The sequence below is a fragment of the Mustela nivalis genome (genome assembly GCF_964662115.1).
Source record: "Mustela nivalis genome assembly, chromosome: 14".
Taxonomy (NCBI): Eukaryota; Metazoa; Chordata; class Mammalia; order Carnivora; family Mustelidae; genus Mustela; species Mustela nivalis.
Window position 1 is genome coordinate 49,733,320 of NC_139033.1, and position 20,218 is coordinate 49,753,537.

Sequence of the window (20,218 nt, forward strand, 5' to 3'; positions counted from 1 at the left end):
ATGAAAACTGTATGTTACTAGGTTTAAAAGGCTCGGCATCATTCAGAGTTCCCTCCTATGGTATCAACTAACAACTCAGCATGGGTTAGTCTACCTGCTAGCTAGCTGTCACCGTGGAAACCGAGAAGCAGAATCCCGAGGGATAGGATGAGTGGATTTATAGACTTAAATACCAATTCCATATAACGAGAAGAAATGTCACATGATTGATTGCCAAACGAGTTGCACAAATAGGATCTGCTTAAAAATAAGAGCTCCTTACATGTTCTCAGGTTCGAGTTTATAGAACATTTCCGTACACCTACTTCACTCAGTCTTACTGAGCTACCTAAAAATGGGCTATCACCATATGAATCTGCTCCACCACCACCAAATAAATACTCTGCCACCCACTCACCCGTATTTGTCACACCCCTGGAGAAGAACACAGAAGGTGAAGAGACTCAAGAAAACACAAGACAACTGGGTATCTCAGGAAGATGTAAGAAAGTAAAATTTTGAAGGTACCTGCTATTACTGGGGGACCTGGACAAGATTTTACCCCCTACCCATAGCCCACTAGGCCCCATCTGAAGATCTTTCTCCAACCAGCCCTCCTCTCCCTGTCTATCCTGCCTACAGCCGACCTTCATTATCCTTCATCTACACATGGCATAAGTCTCCTAACCACTTTCTCTAGTTCCTTTCCAAAGCCCCTTCTGACGGGCAAATGATATGGTAGTGCCACATACCTACAGCTTGTGGGAAGCCCTCCACCCATCCCCCACCCCAGTGTGATTGGCCTCTGCAGTCCTGATGGCCACTCCTTCCTCACAGACCCTACCTGCAGACTTGCTGTGCCAGCATGGGAGTTCACCACCCTCTGTCATCAAGCTTGGTCTCAAGTCTCTGCCTAGAATTGCCTCCTTGCTGTCCTTCCTGACAAGACCCCACTGGGCCTTCTAGATCTCTCTCTTTCTCCATGCTTGACGCCTAAGGCACTCCTGCCTCTCCCTCCCGTTGGACTTGTTTGGTGCCCGGCTCCCGTTAACAGTTAACAGTGCGGTTAGGAATAGTTTGTATTTAACGAGACATCTCCCATTGTCTTAGAATCTGGGCTAAAACTGAGGACAAGAGATATGTACCTACACATTCTAGTGAGAAGCTGAAGAACACGTCACCATCCAGGCTGTGTGAAGCAGGAATTGTGAAAAGGGGGTTCAGTGAAGGAACAGAAAGTTCTTGGTTTTTCTCAACCAAGGGGCTGGAGGAAGGACTTGAAGAGCATTATTTTCAGATCCTGGGGTAGCTGCGAGAGGAGGCTGAAGTCCCACCCCCAGCAGGACACTCACTGGGCCACCGAGTTACAGGCTTCGCAGCTGGCTTCACAATCAGGGATCCAAGTGAAGCACAGAGTATTCTTGGGAGAGCTTGAGTTAAGGAACCCATGTAGACAGGGTTCCCACATGGAGGATCCTGGAAGTGTAGGGCTGGCCAGGGGAGCCCAGGATGGCAGGGGGAGGCCAGCAGGATGCGGTGGAGCAGTGTTGGACTTGACCTGTGCCTGTAAGTTTCCTATGGACCAAGTATATGGCACAGAAGATTCACAGCCGAGGTGGAGGCAATGTGATGAGATCCTGCCCAAGAGGGCTGGATGCCTCTGGACTGACCTCAGAGAATGGGAGCTGGAAAGGGGTTGCTAGGAGTCATTCGGAGGATGTGGCCCCCACATCAGGAAAACACACTGCGGAAATCCTCATGATGGAGGTGGGTGGTGGTGCTGGGCAGCAGCTGGATACCTGCTACAGGGAAGGCGTGGGTCCTATCCTACAATCCATTAATCCTGTGAATCACTGCCTCCCCTACCCTTGCAACATCTGATGCCTGACCTCAGCTCTCCTACACCACCCCCAAGCCCTGAAGGAAAATGAAGCAGGAAGAGGAAACATGGAAACAAAATGAAGAAACAGATCACACTGGTCCCCCGCCCTCCTCCCCCACAACCGTCCCTAAGCCACCAGGTCAACCTGTTCTGAGAGAAAAGAAGCTTTAAATTAGACAAGGTCTTGAAGTTTTAAAAACAATAAAATTCGGCTTCCAAATACCTGAAAGGGACTCTACATTGTCAACAATAAGGGAAAGGAATGGCATTGCTTTGGAACCGCCCGTGATGCCATCAAGAGGCAAGGAAGAGGGCGCCTGGGTGGCTCAGTGGGTTAAAGCCTCTGCCTTGGGCTCAGGTCATGATCCAGGGTCCTGGGATCGAGCCCTGCATCGGGCTCTCTGCTCAGCAGAGAGCCTGCTTCCCTTCCTTTCTCTCTGCCTGCCTCTCCGCCTACTTGTGATCTCTCTCTGTCAAATATATAAATAAAATCTTAAAAAAAAAAAAAAGAGGCAAGAAAGGGAAGTGAGATAAAGCGTGCTGAAGGATATAAGCCATTCCTGTTTATACTCTCCAAAGTTCAGCCCAAGTAATAAATCCATTTTATTTCTTACATATATATGTGTGCACGTGCATGTATGTAGGGACATATGTGTATGTGTCTGTAAATGAAATGTATATAAATAAGTACATATGCACACAGACATCCTTTTAGTCTGTAGCTTTTCATAGAAAAGGGCACATTTGTTCATTTGTAGGGCCCTAGCCCGTAGCACAGCACTTACGGCAAGATGGAGATTAAGGGGTGCTAGGGGAAGAAGGACACGTGCTGTCGGACGCACCCCCAAAATGTCAGGCTGCCCAACACAGCAACTCTGGGCCCCGCTTCACTCTCTCTTCCTGCAAGAGTCCCCTCTGATCCACGCTGCGACTCCAGGTGGAATCCTAAGAGGGCCTGCGGTCATTACAGAGACTTCCATCCTTCCAACTCGACTTGTCTTCTAAAGGCCCACTGTGATGGGGCGATAAATCCCACGGCCAGGCTCATATACTCCCCCGTCATTCACCCCCTTGTCAGAGGGTTTCTGCCGGTCGGCTGTGTCCAAATGACAAACGCATTCAATATGAAAACGGAACCGCCCAAGCCCTCTTTTACAAAAACGACTTCTCTCACAATCAGGCTTGTGTGAGGTCTCAGCAGGAAATGAAATTTCTGTGGGAGAACCTGAAGAGAAAGTGGGTGGAGAGGAGGCTGCAGCTCCGGAGTATATTTCCCAGGGAACTACTTAAAGGTGTTGTTCTAGTGACCCATTGCCGTGCCACAAACTACCCCAAAAGGTAGTGGTTTGGAAATATATACATGTATTTTTGTGTGAAATTTAAGTACATGACTGGATAATATTAGGAAGAGGTAGACATATATAAAAGCAAGTATCGCTCTCTCTTGGTTGGATTTAATTGTTCAAATCCAGAAAGATAAGGGTATTCATGCCTAATAAATTGTCAGAACCTCAAAAAAAATCCCAATTATTTTATTTGCCTCACATTTTTGTGGGTCAAAAATTTAGAAAAGGCTGGAATGAGGAGTGGAAATCTGAACCATGCAGCATCAGCTGGGGCAGCTGAGGAAGGACGAGTCACATCCCACGGGGCATCTGCCCTCACGACACTGAAGGCTGGCCGCGTGCCTGCCAGCTGGTTCTGGCTGACGACTGGGAGCCCTGTCGTCTCTCCATTGCTCAGTTTCTCACAGCAGGTGGCCAGGCTCCCCAGAAAGCTTCCCCAGAGCAAAGGTATCCAAGGGCTCAGGCAGATGCTACAAGGGTTTTTATGACTGATCTCAGGAGTCTCAGAACATTGCTTCTGCCACATTCTTTTGGTCAAGCAAATACTAGAAGAGCAAGATTAGAGTCCATCTCTCAATGAGAAGAATAACAATCTGTGGCCATTTTTTTAAAGATATATTTACTTTGAAAGAAAGAGTTCAGTGGAGAGGGGTAGAGAGAGCCTCAAGCAGACTCTGTGCTGAGTTCAGAGCCAGATGCAGGGCTTGATCTCAAGACCCTGAGATCACCACCTGCGCCCAATGCTTGACCAACAGTGCTACCCAGGCGCCCCTCCGCCATTTTAAATCCCCAAAGGGATGATGAGATGTGTTCCACTGGAAGGGAGGGTGACTCCCTCTTCAGTTACTTCTTTCTTCACCTCCTCTTTATAGAAACGGGGCACAGCATAGATATGACAGCAAGAGAAAAGCTGGGTCTTCCTTAGACCCAGAGTCAACTAACTGTTCTCACCTTAAGCAAAAGTTATGCAAGCTCTTCCTGCACATCAGAAAAGGTGCTGTTTTCCCAGGTTTCGGTGAGGTTAGAAGCCACATGTTTGCAGAGCCTGCGAGCCGAACCTCGCCTCCCAGTTTGTTTGGTATAACCACTGCTTTAACAGACATTTACACACATTTATATTAAAGCATATATTTGCTTAACTGACACACTTAAAAACTGGACGATGCCACATACCATTCAGAAACAGCAAACAGGACATGCATTCCAGCACGGCCAAAACCATTCAGAACCGAGGGTCAGTTCTGCAGAGCAGCAGCCCCTCTCTGGTGCCTGCATCACTGGGGCACAGCCCACACCGGGGCCAGAGGGCATCGGGTCTGCTTTTCCACCACGTGGGGTGATGGTTAAGAGCACACCCATGCTGGCTTTGGGAGGCAAGTACTCAAGTCCCTGCTCTGCCACTTTTAAGCTGTGTGACTTTAGGGAAGTTGCTGGACTTCTGGCTGCCTTAGTTTCACTGTGTGTCTTATAGAGATGATGACCTGCCTCCCAAGCTTTGGTGAGGCCTGAATGAATTTACATGTACTGTATTAAAAATTGATATAATGTAATAATTAATATATTAATAATATATGTAGAATAGTGCTTAGCCTGTATTATTATCACTTTCACAGTATGATAATCACAGTAAGAATCAAATGAAAGGATTAATGTAAAATTACTTTGAAAATGTGTAGGCATATACACATACCAGATTATTATATTTTTACTACATGCAGCACAGAGTTTTTTTTTTTCAAGTTGTTTTGTCTTTTGTTTTAATTCAGGTATAATTAACATGCAGTGTTCTATTAATTTCAGGTTGACAATGCTATACAGGTCTCAGTGCTCATCAAGATAAGTGTCTCTTAATTCCCTTTGTCAGTTTCATCCATTCACTCACCCCACACTTGCCTCTGGCATCCGCCGGATTCTTCTCTGTATTAGAATTCTGGTTTTTTGTTTATTTTTGTCTCCTTTTTCCATTGTTGCTCATTTGTCTTACTTCTTAAATTCCATACGCGTGAACTCAAAGGGGCTAAAATCAAAAAACACAAGAAATACTAAGTGTTGACAATGCTGTGGAGAAAAAGGAACCCTCAGGCAATGTTGCCTGGAATGCAAACTGGTGCAGCCACTGTGCACAACAGTAATGGAGGTTCCTCAAAAAATTAAAAATAGAGGAGCTCCTGGGTGGCTCAGTCAGTTAAGAATCTGACTCCTGGTTTGGGCTCAAGTCATGATGTCAGGGTTGTGAGACTGAGCCCCACGCAGGGCTCTGAGCTAGGTATGGAGCCTGCTTAGGATTCTCTCTCTAGGGACTCCTGAGTGGCACATCCAGTTAAGTGTGGAACTCTTGGCTTCAGCTTACGTCCTGATCCCATCAGTCTTGAAACCGGAGCTTGAGAGCTTCAGAAAAGGCTCTAACTCAGCGGGGAGTCTGCTTGAGCATCTTTCCTCAGCCCCTCCCCCACTCCCTCGCTCACTCCCTCTCCTCTCTCTCTTTCTCTCTCTCTCAAATAAATAAATCTACAACAAATCTACAAAAATTCTCTCTCTCCCTTTCCCTCTGCCTCTCTCCACTTCCCCCTCTAAAAAAAAAAAAAAAACAAAAACAAAAACAAAAAAACAATTACAATATGATACAGTAATTCCACTACTGAGAATTCATTCCTTCGTTAGTAGTTCTATTTTTAGAAAGCTCTTCCTTATTAAGCCTCCGTGAAAGCTGTCATAACACCTTTCCATAGAACCAAATTTCCTTGCTCCTATGAACTTCTGTAGAACTTATGTTCTGTACTTTTCCTCTGGCATCAACTTCCTTATTTCTTCCAACATACATCATCCGTCAGACACGGTGCAGGGAACCAAAACGACCACAGTGAAGAGCACCCAATTCCCACGTGAGAGCAGCTCCCAGATGAGTGCACCTGTCTACAAAGGTTGGGGGATGCTCTATGCAGTAACTATTTCACTCTTTTCTGCATGAAAGTAACACCACCCTGATTTCTCTCATGGGTTACTATTTATTAAGTGCTTCCACAGACCTTATAGCAATTGATTCTCAGAAGAACTCCGGGAATAAACACTTTTGTTCCAATTTTAGAGCAGGAAACTGAAGTTTGTGCTGTGCTCTCTCCACACCATCCCCTGACCCACTCCATGGCCTGGCACAGGGTTGGCCCCAGAGCACAATGGAAAAAACAGATCAGTAAATGAATAAACCACACCAGAGCCAGTGAGGAGCTGGAGTAGTCCTGGCCAACACTGTTTCCAAAGCTGAGCCGCTAATTCAGTCCAAAAGCAATGTAGCCCGTTAGAAAACAACCCATCTAGTTAGGAACAGTCTGAGAACAGAGGGCTCTGGGAGGCGCATCTCCAAGAAAACACAGATCATGAAATGTCTGATATGTTTAACTCTATAAAAGCCTTTGAAAAAAGTCACTGGATTTAGGGGAAAAATTAGCAACAGACATAAGGAAAAAAAATGACTACATTTTAAAATGAGGCAGTTATAAATCTGGACAAAACAAAAACATATATGAGAAAGAAAACATAATTTCTGTATAATCCTTGGCTCAGAGGTAAATGACACGAAGCATGTGTGTGACTGTATTGGGAGATCAGGAGGAGCAGAAGACAGTGGCGGCACTGCTAACTCTTTGTCTGCCAGGACAAAGCAGGGACAGAAAACCAAGGGTGCTTTGCCAGGGACAGGAGGGAATGGGGAAAGGAGAACCGGTTTCACAGGTACCAAGCTTCGCTTTTACATGACGAAAAGAGTTCCAAAGATGGGTTGCACAAAACATGCTTGTACTTAAGGCCACAATTGAACTGAACGCCTACAAATTTAACCTTAGGTGTACTTAACCACGATTAAAGAGTGTTTTTAAATTAAAGCAACAAACAAAGATATCACAATCCGAAATGTGATGGGGTGATAACCAGACCATATTCCAATACTTCCCAACCAGCCTGGCATGGCTGTGGGATAGTCAGAAGGGACACATACAGTTAAACTGTGAAAAAGTCAGCCACCAACTGCAGGCTTACTCCACATTATTCAAATCCAAGCTTCGACCTTTTATATCTATAGGACGGCTTCATGCTATGAGTACACAGTGTAATTCTGGAGGAACCGAGCCAACAGCAGAAGTCAGGAGACCCGGCATATGATAAAGCAGAAAGATCAGTGAACCTACAACCAGAAGGCGCCCGTCTAAGCTTTGTTTCCTCCCTGCTTAGCTGAGTCACTAACCTTCAGCCGATCTGTAAACTGTGTAAAGCGATCTTTACCTATAGTGCGAGGAACATAATAGGAATTCAAGAAATATTTGTTGAATAAATCAACAGAAAGAAAGCTTTAAAAGGATCATAAATATGAAAGAATACTGTGGCTGTGTGTGATGATGGGTGCTGACTAGATCTGTGGTGATGATTCCACAAATTATACAAACATCAAATCATTATGCTGTGCTTCCGAAACTAAGACAACATTGTAGCCAATTATGCCCCAAGGGGGGGAAAAATGTAAAGCAATGACCATCCCCACCCCCCTCCCAAAAAACAGAAAAGAAATCTGACCACTGATATTCTTCCCAGCCTACTCCAACTTGTTCAAACATGATAAGCCCTCCTTAATTACTAAATTATTGAACAGAGGTGGGATCAACACTCTAGGATTTTCCTCAATCAGCTCTCCATGCGAGTCACCCACTGAATTCACTCTCTCATGAAATAAAAAATAGAAATTGTACAAACAAGAAGGTGGGCACTAAATCTTGAGTCCCCTAAAGCATAAATCAGAAAAACAATACTGCCTAGAAGAGTTAGCTTCAGTGGGATACAGAGTGGGAAGGAACTGCAAAGGATGATGACATTTTTAAAGGGAGGTCTTCAAAGTGGAGAGGTAAGGGCAACAAACAAAGACCTTCTGAAATTCACTCTTGAATCAAAGGAAAGCCCCAAGGACAGACCATCTTGGGAGTTCCTTTGGCTTTCTCGTTCTGCAGCCTCCTCCCAGAATTAGGAACTGGAAAGACATTTACACTGGTAAGTCCAGACTCTTGGATTTAGTGATTCTGGCATTAACTAGTTGAATGAGCCCAGTGCAGCCCTTTTGATCTTTTTGAACATCAGCAGTTGCATCTGTTAAGACAATGGGATGGTTAAGATGGCGTCTCACGCCCCGTTAGTTCTAAATTTCTTTGAATCTGTCTGTTCCCCTGTCGTATCCAAGAGTTTCACTATGAGCCAAACTTGGTGACAGCCACTTCTAAGAAACCGCTGGGGTAGAAAGGAGAACAAAGTGGAAGTGAGGCCATTTGGCTCAGACAGTATTTTCTCCTGCTCTCAGGCATGGGGAGGGGCTGTCACTGACAATCTTAGGGTTCATGAATAGAGCTCAGTGACTATCCACACACTTCTGGGGTCAAAGATGTGCCTGGAAGACTGACATCCAATAAAAGGCAAAGGGGAAAGACAACGTAACCTCCACCAATGAGGAAATGGGAAAAAGGAGGGTTTGAAGAATTAAACAGGTTGCAAGAGCTCCAGCAGATGTGGAGTGTTTAAAAGACCCAAATCACTCATTCATCTCTTCATTCATTCTTCCAGCAGATATTTAGTCCCTTCCAAGTAAAAGTAATTAAATCAATGTTGAAAAATACCTTTCTATCTGAATGATGCTTTGTAATTTTAAATGAAGTCTTGTTTTGTAGTTTCACCTGATTATCTTAACAATCTTTTGGGGATATAAATGGCAGGTTAGCATTGTTCCTGCTTAAGAAGAAAACAAAACTTAGAGAGGTCAAGTGAGTTTAATGAGTATCACAGAGATAATTCACTGAAAGATCAGAATTTAAATACAGCTTTTCTTATTCTTGCTTTTAGGCTCCTCCTCTAACACACAGACATGACCATGTGTTCCAACAAGTTTTACTCTTGGCCTATCAAGTGGATGGCCTTGGGCCTCACCATGTTAAAGTCCTTCTTTTCCTTTATTTGGTTACTTGAGAACAACAACAACAACAAAAAACTGAAGATAGAAGACATGTAAGAGTGAAAATATCATCCAACAGGAAATGAAAATGTACATTTTCTTCCCAAGAGGTAACAGACTTGTATTCTTGGACCATAGATGGGCTCCCAGCTCTGACACTAGCTCTGTATTAGCTTCTCTGGACCTCGGGCTTACACCTCCCAAACCAGTGATCACATTTTCCCAACCCAATGTAGAGACTAGTTTCTAGTACTGAATCAGGTAGAATATGTAGAAGTCCCTTGAAAAAAAGAAATGAAGCCATAAATGTGTGGTGTGGTTATTATGGTTGCTAAATGAGAAGATGTAATAACCGAAGCTGGCTTGACTTCAGGCTTGGAGATCAAGCAAATCCAGAGGAGAGGAATTTGGATGCAACTCCTATCCAAAGGAGCAAATTCCATAAGCAGCTCAATGCCTGGAAAATAAGGAACAGTTGGTCTCACAGCCTGGCGAGGCAGGAGAGTTGGCACGTACCCCCGTATCATTGTGCTCTGCTGGTGAATCAAGTGTGCCTCGCCAGGGGCTGGACATTAGCCTCCTTCTGGCCGGAGAGAAGCAAGAGAGGTTGTGACCACCTGTTCTGCTCAGGATGACACTGTACCTCTTGCACATCTTGCTGCAAAGGCAAAAGGAGTCCAGGTCAGGTCCTAGGCAAAAATCACAAAGCAGGAATCTCCTGCCATCATCCTCCCCCATTTCTTCTTCAACATCCTTGTTTCCTTACTTCACAGTCCCCTAGAAGTGCCCAGTGGACCCTAATAGCTCACGCCCCCGGCTCTAGGGGCCTGGGGAGCCAGCATTCTGTGCTGCAGATATTTCTGTTCCCTACCCCCAAATTCACTGAAACTGCACTGCTCCTTCCTTGTCCTGCTCTCAGCAAGCTGCCAGCTAAAAATCAGAGCTAATGAGTAGCTCACACTGAAAAGCTTCTAAAAGATGACCAAATGTAAAAGTAACTCTTCTCAGGATCACTAGTATAATAATAAGCTTTTGAATAATTTTTCCCAAGAGAAAGAATTCATGAATATCAAATGGATTATCTCCAGGAAAATTAGCGGCATCACAGGGCTGACATCTTGAGGCTAAGGCTTGAGGAGTAAGGGGAGGATTCTGCTTACTCTCCTCTAAAAAGCTTGCATTTCAGGTCCTGATAGAGTTCTCCTAAAAAAAATAGAATCATTAAACAAAAGCCAAAAAACAAATATGAAGCCTATTTGACAAAATAAAAGCTTTCATCAGTTTAAAATGCAGGCATGTAGAGATTATATTTCTCTTTTTTTTAATTAAAAAAAAAAACAGACATTGAATTGGCTCTGGAAACATCAGATGGATAGTGCAATGTTAGTAAGTCAAGTGGTTTGCTGTCTGATGTCTGCCGAGGGCTCAGAGTGACACACGCCCAATTCTGGTTGTGCACCTTGATTCAGCTCGTTTTAACAAATTCTTCGCTCTTCAACACATTAAGATCTGAGGTCACTAGGGGTTTCACTAGCCATTGGGAATATCAGTATCCTCTAGAAGACACCTGAGAGTCTGAAACCTGCCTACCTGCTCCCTACGAGCACTTGTTCTGTATCCTCTCTGTAGAGTGACCCATACTGGAGAGAGACCCAAAGACAGTCTGTAGCAGGCCCACTTCCTCTCCATCCCATATGGTTCTAGTCTGCATCAGTCAGGTCCTCCAAGAAGTAGACACCAGGTCTGGATGAGTAAGCAGGAGACTTTTAGGAGGAAACTCCAGTGAAGGATTGAGAGAGAAGAAATACATAGTGAGAATCTTCATTTTAGACCCCAATGGAGGTTTGGCATCTATAAGAGAGAAAGGGAAGGAATAATTGGGTGGAAAGGGCCTCAGTCTACAGGGCAGTTCTGAGAGTCTCAGTTAGACCAATGGTGGGGGTGGGGAGTGCCCAGAACTCACAGAGCCCATTAGAGGAATCAATCCGTCCCCCTCACTGGGCTCGGTCATTGGCTGGGAGCAGCCCAGTGAAAATGTGGCCTGGCCTGAATGAGGCAGCAAATCCGAAGAAGCAGCAGATGCAGGCACTCAGTCAGCTATGCTCCCTGCAGCAGGTGCTCTAGACGGGAGATCCATCTAGAGCATCTCCATCTGGTGGGCTGTCAATCATACCACCCAACACAGCGAGAGAGGGACAGAGCAGCCAAGTAAGACCCCTTAGAGTCCATCTCTGGAGCTGATACACAGATATTAGAAGGAAGCAACTCCTGTTCCCACTGAGGAATCCACGGGGCCACCAACTTTTCTTGGCAAATACTGGAAGCTAAATTGCAGACCGGAGAAAATAAGACCAAATCACAGATGAAAACGAATTCAAATTGAGAAGCCCAGAGTCATTAAATATCTTCTTTTCATTTTTTTCCCATTCTAGTTTGAGTTGTATTTCTGCTGTAGTAGTAATAGTTATTTGCCTAATACTGGCATGTTTTCCCTGTCGTTATCATCATAGATCAGATCTTGAAAGGCCCAAGTCACCTAGTCCTTACTATACATTATAATAATCTATGGAATTTTGTTTTGTTTTTAAAGATTATTTATTTATTTATTTGACAGATGGAGATCAGGAGTAGGCAGAGGCAGGCAGAGAGAGGGGGAAGCAGGCTCCCCTCTGAGCAGAGAGCTCAATATGGGGCTCCATCCCAGGATCCCGAGACCATGACCGGAGCCGAAGGCAGAGGCTTAACCCACTGAGCCACCCAGGCGCGCCCGGAATTTCGTTTTGATACCTACATTGGACCCCACACTAGTCCAATTTAAATCAGAATCTCTACAGGTAGAGCCCACCTATCAGTTTTGTTGTTGTTGTTGTTAAATTCTTTTCAGCATAACAGAATTCATTGTTTTTGCACTACACGCAGTGCGCCATGCAATACGAGCCCTCCTTACTACCCTCCACCTGGCTCCCCCAACCTCCCACCCCCTCCCCTTCAAAACCCTCAGATTGTTTTTCTTTTTTTTTTTTTAATATTTTATTTATTTATTTGACAGAGAGAGATCACAAGTAAGCAGAGAGGCAGGCAGAGAGAGAGAGAAGAGGAAGCAGGCTCCCCACTGAGCAGAGAACCCGATGTGGGGTTCGATCCCAGGACCCTGAGATCATGACCCGAGCCGAAGGCAGAGGCTTAACCCACTGAGCCACCCAGGCGCCCCTCAGATTGTTTTTCAGAGTCCGTAGTCTCTCATGGTTCACCTCCCCTTCCAATTTCCCTTAACTCAAGTGATTCTGATGTCTACCTAAGGTTCAGAACTACTGGTCTTATCAAACCCTCATTCTGAGGATGTGAAAGCTGAGGTTCAAACAGAGAAAGTGATTGGTTCCAAATGCACAAGTTCTTGGAAACAGAGCCAGGAGTTAAACACAAATTGCCTTATTTGTAATCTGATTTTTTAAAAAACATGGTATGTCATCTTACCTTTGTTCTTTAAGAAGTCTATGTTACTCTGTCTCTCCTAGTGCTTAGAGTTATTTATTTAAGTATCAAAACAGGAAGAAGTTACCCTTCTCTGAAACAAGACTCAACTACAAAATAAAGAGTGCATTACTCCACCATCACAAGTCCCTCTCTCACAGCGCCATCCTCCCCTTCACAGCCCTCAGATACCCAACACTGGAGGAGAGAATAGGAATTCTAGGAGGAGCCACACCATCATAGAGAGAAACACGGAACAGGAGAAGATTGTTGGTTTTCACAGTGGCTGTACTCACACACAACGGTCATTTGTTCTATAGCCTGACGTAAAGATGCATCCCCTTCACTCTTGGGAAATAATGATTCCTACCACTCAAAACCCAATTAACAGGGTGCCTGGATGGCTCAGTGGGTTAAGCCACTGCCTTCGGCTCAGGTCATGGTCTCGGGGTCCTGGGATCGAGTCCCACATCGGGCTCTCTGCTCAGCTGGGAGCCTGCTTCCCTCTCTCTCTCTCTGCCTGCCTCTCTGTCTACTTGTGATCTCTATCTGTCAAATAAACAAATAAAATCTTAAAAAAAAAAAAACCAATTAACATGTAACATGACTCAGGTTTTTGTCTTCTGAAAAGCCACCCTATTTGAGTCCTCTAGCATTTCAACATCATTATTATAAACACGTTATTATTTAAAATGTTAGTAGAAGGAAGAATGCAAATTTGCAGTTGTCGCTGCAACTAAGCAAAATGAATTAAAAAAAAAAAAAAAAAAAAGCATGAGTTAATGATGACCACGTCTGGATGATGGGGTTTGGGATCTAACACAACATGGCAGGGGCCAAAGTAAAGGAGACAGTAACCAAAAGTCTAGGCAAGCTGAAGGATGAGATAATAGTCAATAGTCTGAGGACAGGTACCAAGTCCAGGGCAAAGGTGAATGGATATAGGGGGAAGACCCACAAGGCCTGGGGAGATCAGGAACATATCATATCCCTGGAAAAGGGATTCATGTTCTGTTATGTTGTTGGTGTTGTTTTTAATATGATATATTTCTTTTTGGCTTTATTATTTTTAAAGATTTTATTTATTTATTTGTCAGAGAAAGAGCACAAGCAAGGGGAGCAGTAGGCAGAGGGAGAAGCGGGCTCCCTGCTGAGCAAGGAGCGCAATGCAGGACTCTATACCAGGACCCTGGGATCACGACCTGAGCCCAAGGCAGACACCTAACTGACTGAGCCACCCAGGCACCCCAGGGGATTGATGTGTTAAGGGAAAATGGTTTCAGTTGCCAATGCAATAACAATTGTACCAAAAGTTTTTTTTTTCTTAAAGGACAGAGTAGAAGCACTGTATGTTATGACTTAGTACCAAGAACTCCTGATTCTGTCACTAATCAGTTTTGTGACTTTAGAGATGGCATTTCCCCATTCTGGGCCACATTGAAGCAACAGTCTTCAGTACACAGTAGACTGTAAGATAAAAGCAGTGAACTAGATCAGTCAGCGAATATTTTTTGATACTTGTTTGTGTGCTAGCTATAGGACTTTCAGTTCCCTGTTCTCATGGGTAATGGCTTTTAAGCATTTTGATATGACCCACTGTAAGAAATATACAAATATATTTTAAATCATATACCTGTATGTGTGCATAAAAATAAAAATTCCATGAAAATTCTACTAATCTTATTATATGCAGTACACTTTGCTGTACTGCTATGTTCTAATTTTTAAAAACGCTGTCATTAAATTGATTTCATGCCTGACTAAAGGGTTATGACCAGTGGTTTGCAAAACATCATTCTAGAGGACAGTCTCTAAGATTTCTTACAGCCTTTTAAATCAATGATTCCATCACTCATCTCTCATCTCTTTAAGCTTCTCCAAGCAAGTGACCATTTATTTAATTTGTGTTTAAAGCTGGGCCCTTTATAATCATGTGGACAGTCAAAGTGACCTTCTAGATCCAAAAAATATCCACATAGGGAGTGACTTTGGCCAGAGCACACAATATTATTTCTAACATGCCCTATCTACTGACTTTCATGAGTTTCCTGATGTTGAGTAGCTTTGAAATGCTCTTTTTTCCCCTCAAATTTCATGATCTTTTATTATTATTATTATTATTATTATTATTATTATTATTATTATTAGAGAAAATTCACATTCTCCCAACACCTCAGCATTACAGAAAAAAGAAATACTGCCCATGGCAGAAGGTAATTTCAAAAACAACAGTATCAACCAGTATTTCCAGGAGAATGCCTTTCTTCCCTTGTCATTTTGACCCAACAGAGCTGGGTTACCTAAGAACACAGTGCTTGCAGCAACAGGAAAGGTACTTTTGAAACAGAGCTGTGCAACAGGATGAAAAAAAATTTTTACTTTCTGATAAAGAAACTGTGCTTTTCTTGCTTTACGAAGAACAAATTGGGCCAAAGATGATACTCCAATCTGGTGTTTGGTCAATTGCTTGTTAGTTCCCCAAAGAAGGGAATTTCTAAGAACTGGAGAATAAAAGGAATTTGTCAAATGTGTGTTATTAAGAATGTGACACACTCACGTCCAAGAGCTCCTGACTGTCTCTGTTCTTTAATTGGGCAGTGTGGTCTGATGGAAATACCATGGAATCAGAGACAGAAGATAAGAATTTGAGTCTGGCTTCTCTTACGAGTAGGTTGATACAAATAACGACTAAACGCCTTTATTCTTCCCACTGAGAAATCTACAAAATATGGGGTATTATATAATATAAGAAAATAAATAGGTAGATCAAAGAGTTTTTGTAAGACTTGCCTAACAACTGTGACATCTCTCGCACCTGGAAACTCCACAAATGTCAGCTCCTTCTCATTCCACGTGTCAAACAGGTGCTCTGCCAACTAACAGAGAAGCCAGAGGTCAATGGGGGTTGGGGGAGGGCGGTGAGGTGGAGCCATTATACTGAAGGCTTGGGACAATCCAGGTAGATGGCCAGGATTTCTAGAATCCAAGGAGAGGGGACTCTGGCAATCATCTCACTATGGACACAGCGAAAAATCATTCCGCTGAAGTCATCAATAATGATTTGAATCCTACATCTTGTGCTTTCTAACTCAGATCTTGGCCAGATTCCATCCCATGCGAATCTCATCCTTTCATGTATTTAAAAAAAAAAAAAAGTTAATGTTGCCTGCCTCACCCATATAACCTCCTTGCTTTTGTTAAAAGAGATGGTTCTGATAAGAGAATTTTATAAACTGTGTTGTGTCTTAGAATTCAAATTAATAATATTCTTTCCCCCAAACCAACATCGAGGACCTGGGCTGGAGTCTTCGGACATAAATGCCAGTAACCTGGCTGCTTTTCTCCAACTGCCTACAAGAAGGTCAACGGGAGGCGAGAGCTAGGTGAGGTTTCACCAACAGTTGTGGATAGCAGGTTCTTGAGAGATAAAAAGTAGCTCACTATTTCAAGCCGGCAGTAGGGTTGGGGGAAACATGGCTGGAGGAAAGACTTAGGAGATGATTCCCAAAGAAGAATAACATGAGCGGAAATCTGTGGTTAGTTCAGCTGAATCAAATATACAAGCTTCACACTGGGAAACCAAGATGAATGTGCCATAGGTTCTCCCCCCTAGAAAGACAAGGTCAGGTTTACATCCCATGCGAGAGGCATGCCCGGGATGCCACAGGTGAGTCAATCAATGCATAAAAATGCAGCCAGATGACCCAGAGAAGTAGATCACCTCTCAGAACAGGAAACCAGCCTGTATGAGCACACGAGGACATATGAAAGTGTGTAGCATGCAGGGAAGGAAGATGGCCAGTTTGGGGGAGAACAAAGAAGCCAACCTATCTGGTCTGTGTTTGTGATGATAGAACATAAACATGGCTTGCACACAGCTTTCAGGAGACAGCTAATGAGTCTTGATCCTGTCAGTGGTGGGGCACACAACAGTCTTCTGAGCACACAGATGATAGTATCAGGGGGAATATTTCCAGCAGCAGTGACCTGGACATTTTAAGGTGGAGAACTAGAGCCAGAGAAGACTGGTTGCAAAGTAAAGGCTGAAAAAATAAACCAGGCCTGGTGATAGCCCAGACCCAAAATAGTGGCAGGGGAAATGAAGAGTTTGGACATATTTTTCTCATCTGTCAGATGGAGGTAGAGTTCTTTCATAGTATCCGTTGACGATATTAACGTGGATTTCTTTCATTTTAAAATTCTGATGCCAGGATATTTTCTGCTGGTTATTCCTCAGCATATATTTAAAAAGATCAACAGCAGAACCATTAACACTGCAAGCCCAGCCCTGAACTGGACCAATGAGAAGCCTGAGGCCAGAAAACAGAGAGGACTGTCTTAAATCAGCCAGTCTTGGGGACCAGTAAAGGGGAACAGCTCCATTTCTGCAACTCCAGCGTACCTCTTGTCATACTCACATTTCTCTCTAGGAAAGATCCATCATTTTCTCGAGAGACCAATGTACAGAGGGAGGGTTGCAGAGGTGGAGGAGGGTGGAAGATGCTCTCGGCTCTGGATTCTCCCGGTTACTCCAAGTGAGAGGCGGGAACTTCCCACCCTTCAGGCCCTGCAGTCGCAGATCACACGTTTACCATGGAATAGTAAATTCTGAGAAGCAGCCCTGATGCCTGAGGGTGGAAATACAAAGACAAACACAATCCGAGGCCTGTGAGTGTCTACAAGGAGTCCTTATGAAGATGAGCAGCACTTTGCTGACTCCAACAGCCAATGGGATCTGGAATTCCTTCTGTACGGTTGGGTCCGGAACGATCAATGCATTCACTAGGGCTGACACATAGATCTGAATCTCAGTCTCCCTTGGATGATACCCCCTCAAGCCTGCCTTACCAATCCCCCTCACTGGAACCGAGGCTATGCCCCCGGAATCTTTAGCTCCTGACTGGGATCTGCCCTGCAAGCAAATGGGCACCCTGCCATGGGTCTGACTTTGAGCATTCCTACTACACAAAGACACCCCCTGCTATTTCACCTGTACTGCAATCTCTTGGCTTGTATGGGAATTAAATCTCAATTTGCCATGCATGTGTATCCAAACATTTTTCACTAAAGATGCCTCCTTTGGGGTCAACGTGGCCAGTTTGGTCAGTCCTCATACTGCCTGACCCAAGGTACCCAAAGTTACTCCTCTTCACATGCTCCCTTACTGCAAACCCAGATACATGTCAGAGCAGAACCCTGTGGGGCAGGACAAAAGCAACAGGTAGGCAAGACAGCATTTCCCAGAAAACCCAGAATAAAACGGGGCTTTCCCTAAATACTGTCAGCAAAGTACCAAGAAGTAGAAAAAAAGAAACGCATTGACCCTCCCTGAGACTAGTGAAACCCAGATATATGGCTGTTTGGACACGGCTTCATTCTTAATCCAGGCTCAGCTGACCCAGTTAAACTGCGTAGGTTATTTACATGGAAGTGTTGAGCTGCGGTAGGGATTCTTCACCTACAGCTCCCAGGTTTATGTGTGTTCCAACCGTTCATTACAGTTCTCCGAACACGATGGAAAGTAAAGCAGAAATAAACCAGCCAGAACCATCAAAGGGGGGCCCCCTCCCTCCGCTAATGAGCCACCACAGCCAAACAAATGATGCTTTCTGATAATGCACATATATTGCCGTAGCCATGGAAACATACTTAGCAACAAAGAAACCTTGACCTTTTCCCATCTGTTTAGAATCTTCACAATGACACATTAATTTCAACATATGAAAACAAAAAAAAAAAGAAGGGCACAAATGTTACATTTTCTGTCATGCCCAGGCAGCACCTCGCCAGTGTGGATACATCTCATAGATGAGGAAGGGATGTTGCTGTTAGTTCTAGCCCAACACCCCGAGGTGGGACCCAGGTGACATTTTACTGGCATTAAGCAAAATGACTCAAAAATGCTCTGCAGCTTACCGAGAGACTCCTGGAAAGGCTCCAAAATTGGGCCAGAGATGGACAGCTATGACAGCCAACACTAGCCAGTGTAAATATTCCCAAGAGACAATAATGGAGATCTCCAGAATCTAATATTCTGTGAACACTACAGCTCTCTTTCCATGCAAGCTATCGTTAGCAGCCTAAGGCTGAAGACAATTGAGACAGATTCAGTTCAATTCTATCCAATCCAATAAACATTTCAGGAGACTGTCTCTATTTTCATTGACGGATAAGAATTGGATATAGAAGAAGTATACAACACAGGTTTTCCTCTAAAATAGTACACTTTTTGTAAATAAAGAGATTTTAACTCACTTGAATCGATTACAAAAACTCTGTGAAAGGCAAGATGGATGCTGCGGAAAGAGTAAGCGAAGGTTTCTGTATGAAGTGTCGCCTGAGCTAAACTTGAAGATATCAGAACATTTTTCAATAAGGTAACTGTCATATGAGTAGAGAGATGAGTCAAAGATGTATTTAACTCTTTAATAAAAGGACCAGCAGGATGGCAAAGCCAATTGGAAGGAGGTGAGAAACTGATATATGTCAGTGGAAAAAAGAAGATTGCAAACTTCGATTGAAAACTGGTTAATGTCCTAACGGACAATAAAACCATAGCCTCTGGAGGGATATTTTCCACCTAATAAAAATCATTTGCAACCACATAAATCTTCTACAATTTAGAATCCAGTTTTAGAGAATCTAAGCCTTAATCAAATAATAAATAATAAACCAAACAGTCACTTTCCTCCAGTGTGTGAGATGACCCTTGGGTGAATTTGTTACAAAATGCTCAAGGATGACACTGGAAGGGGCATGCCTGATTTCCAAGTGCTGGATAATCTTCCTTAACAAAGACAGAATATAAGTAGAGAGCAACAGTGGAAAGGAACATCTTTAAAACTAAAGGAAGAATTGGGATGACAGGGTCATTATTCAACTCTCCACTCAAGTGCATTGTTACAAGAAAAACATCACTCTCAGCTATGGACTGAATAAGAGCAAACAGAATTCTGAGAAATATAAGATTGAGCAGATAATCTTTACAGGATTAGAAAAATGTTGAGAATCCTTTTTTTTTTTCCATTTTCTAAAAATCCTTGTGGGTAGGTTACAAACAGACTAATTAGAATTACTAATAATTAGTAATTCTAATTCTAATTCTAATTCTCTCTTCTGAGAATTACTGACCTCCTAGGGGGAAAAAAAAACAAACAAACAAACCAAGAGCTACATACAAAAAGGATTTTGACTTGGTGCTGTTTCCCTTAGAGAAATATGAAATACTCAACACCTGCTATTTTTTCAAGATTTTATTTATTTATTGGAGAGAGAGTAGGGGGAGGGGCAGAGGGAGAGAAACTCAAGCAGACTCCATGTTGAACATGGAGCATCGATTTGACGACCCTGAGATCACAACCTGAGCCAAAATCAAGATTCGGACACTTAACCAACCGAACCACCCAGGTGCCCCAACACTTGCTCTTGTTAATTAAGAGCTAATACTAATACACTCAATATAAACAATGTGTGCTGAAAATACATATCGTCCTTCAATGTCATGTTTATGCAAAGTGGATGGGAAGAAAGCGGGGGGATAGATAGGAAAAGGCAGAGAAA

The 20,218-nt window shown here is 43.6% G+C and overlaps 1 long non-coding RNA gene across 1 annotated transcript in view; it reads right to left on the reverse strand.

Moving 5' to 3' along the window:
- LOC309847665 overlaps positions 1-20,218 on the reverse strand; it is a 559,315-nt gene that overhangs the window by 526,761 nt on the left and 12,336 nt on the right. Inside the window, exon 2 of the long non-coding RNA XR_014302550.1 lies at positions 5,090-5,224. This is a non-coding gene — a long non-coding RNA (uncharacterized lncRNA). The remainder of the gene's footprint in view (positions 1-5,089; positions 5,225-20,218) is intronic.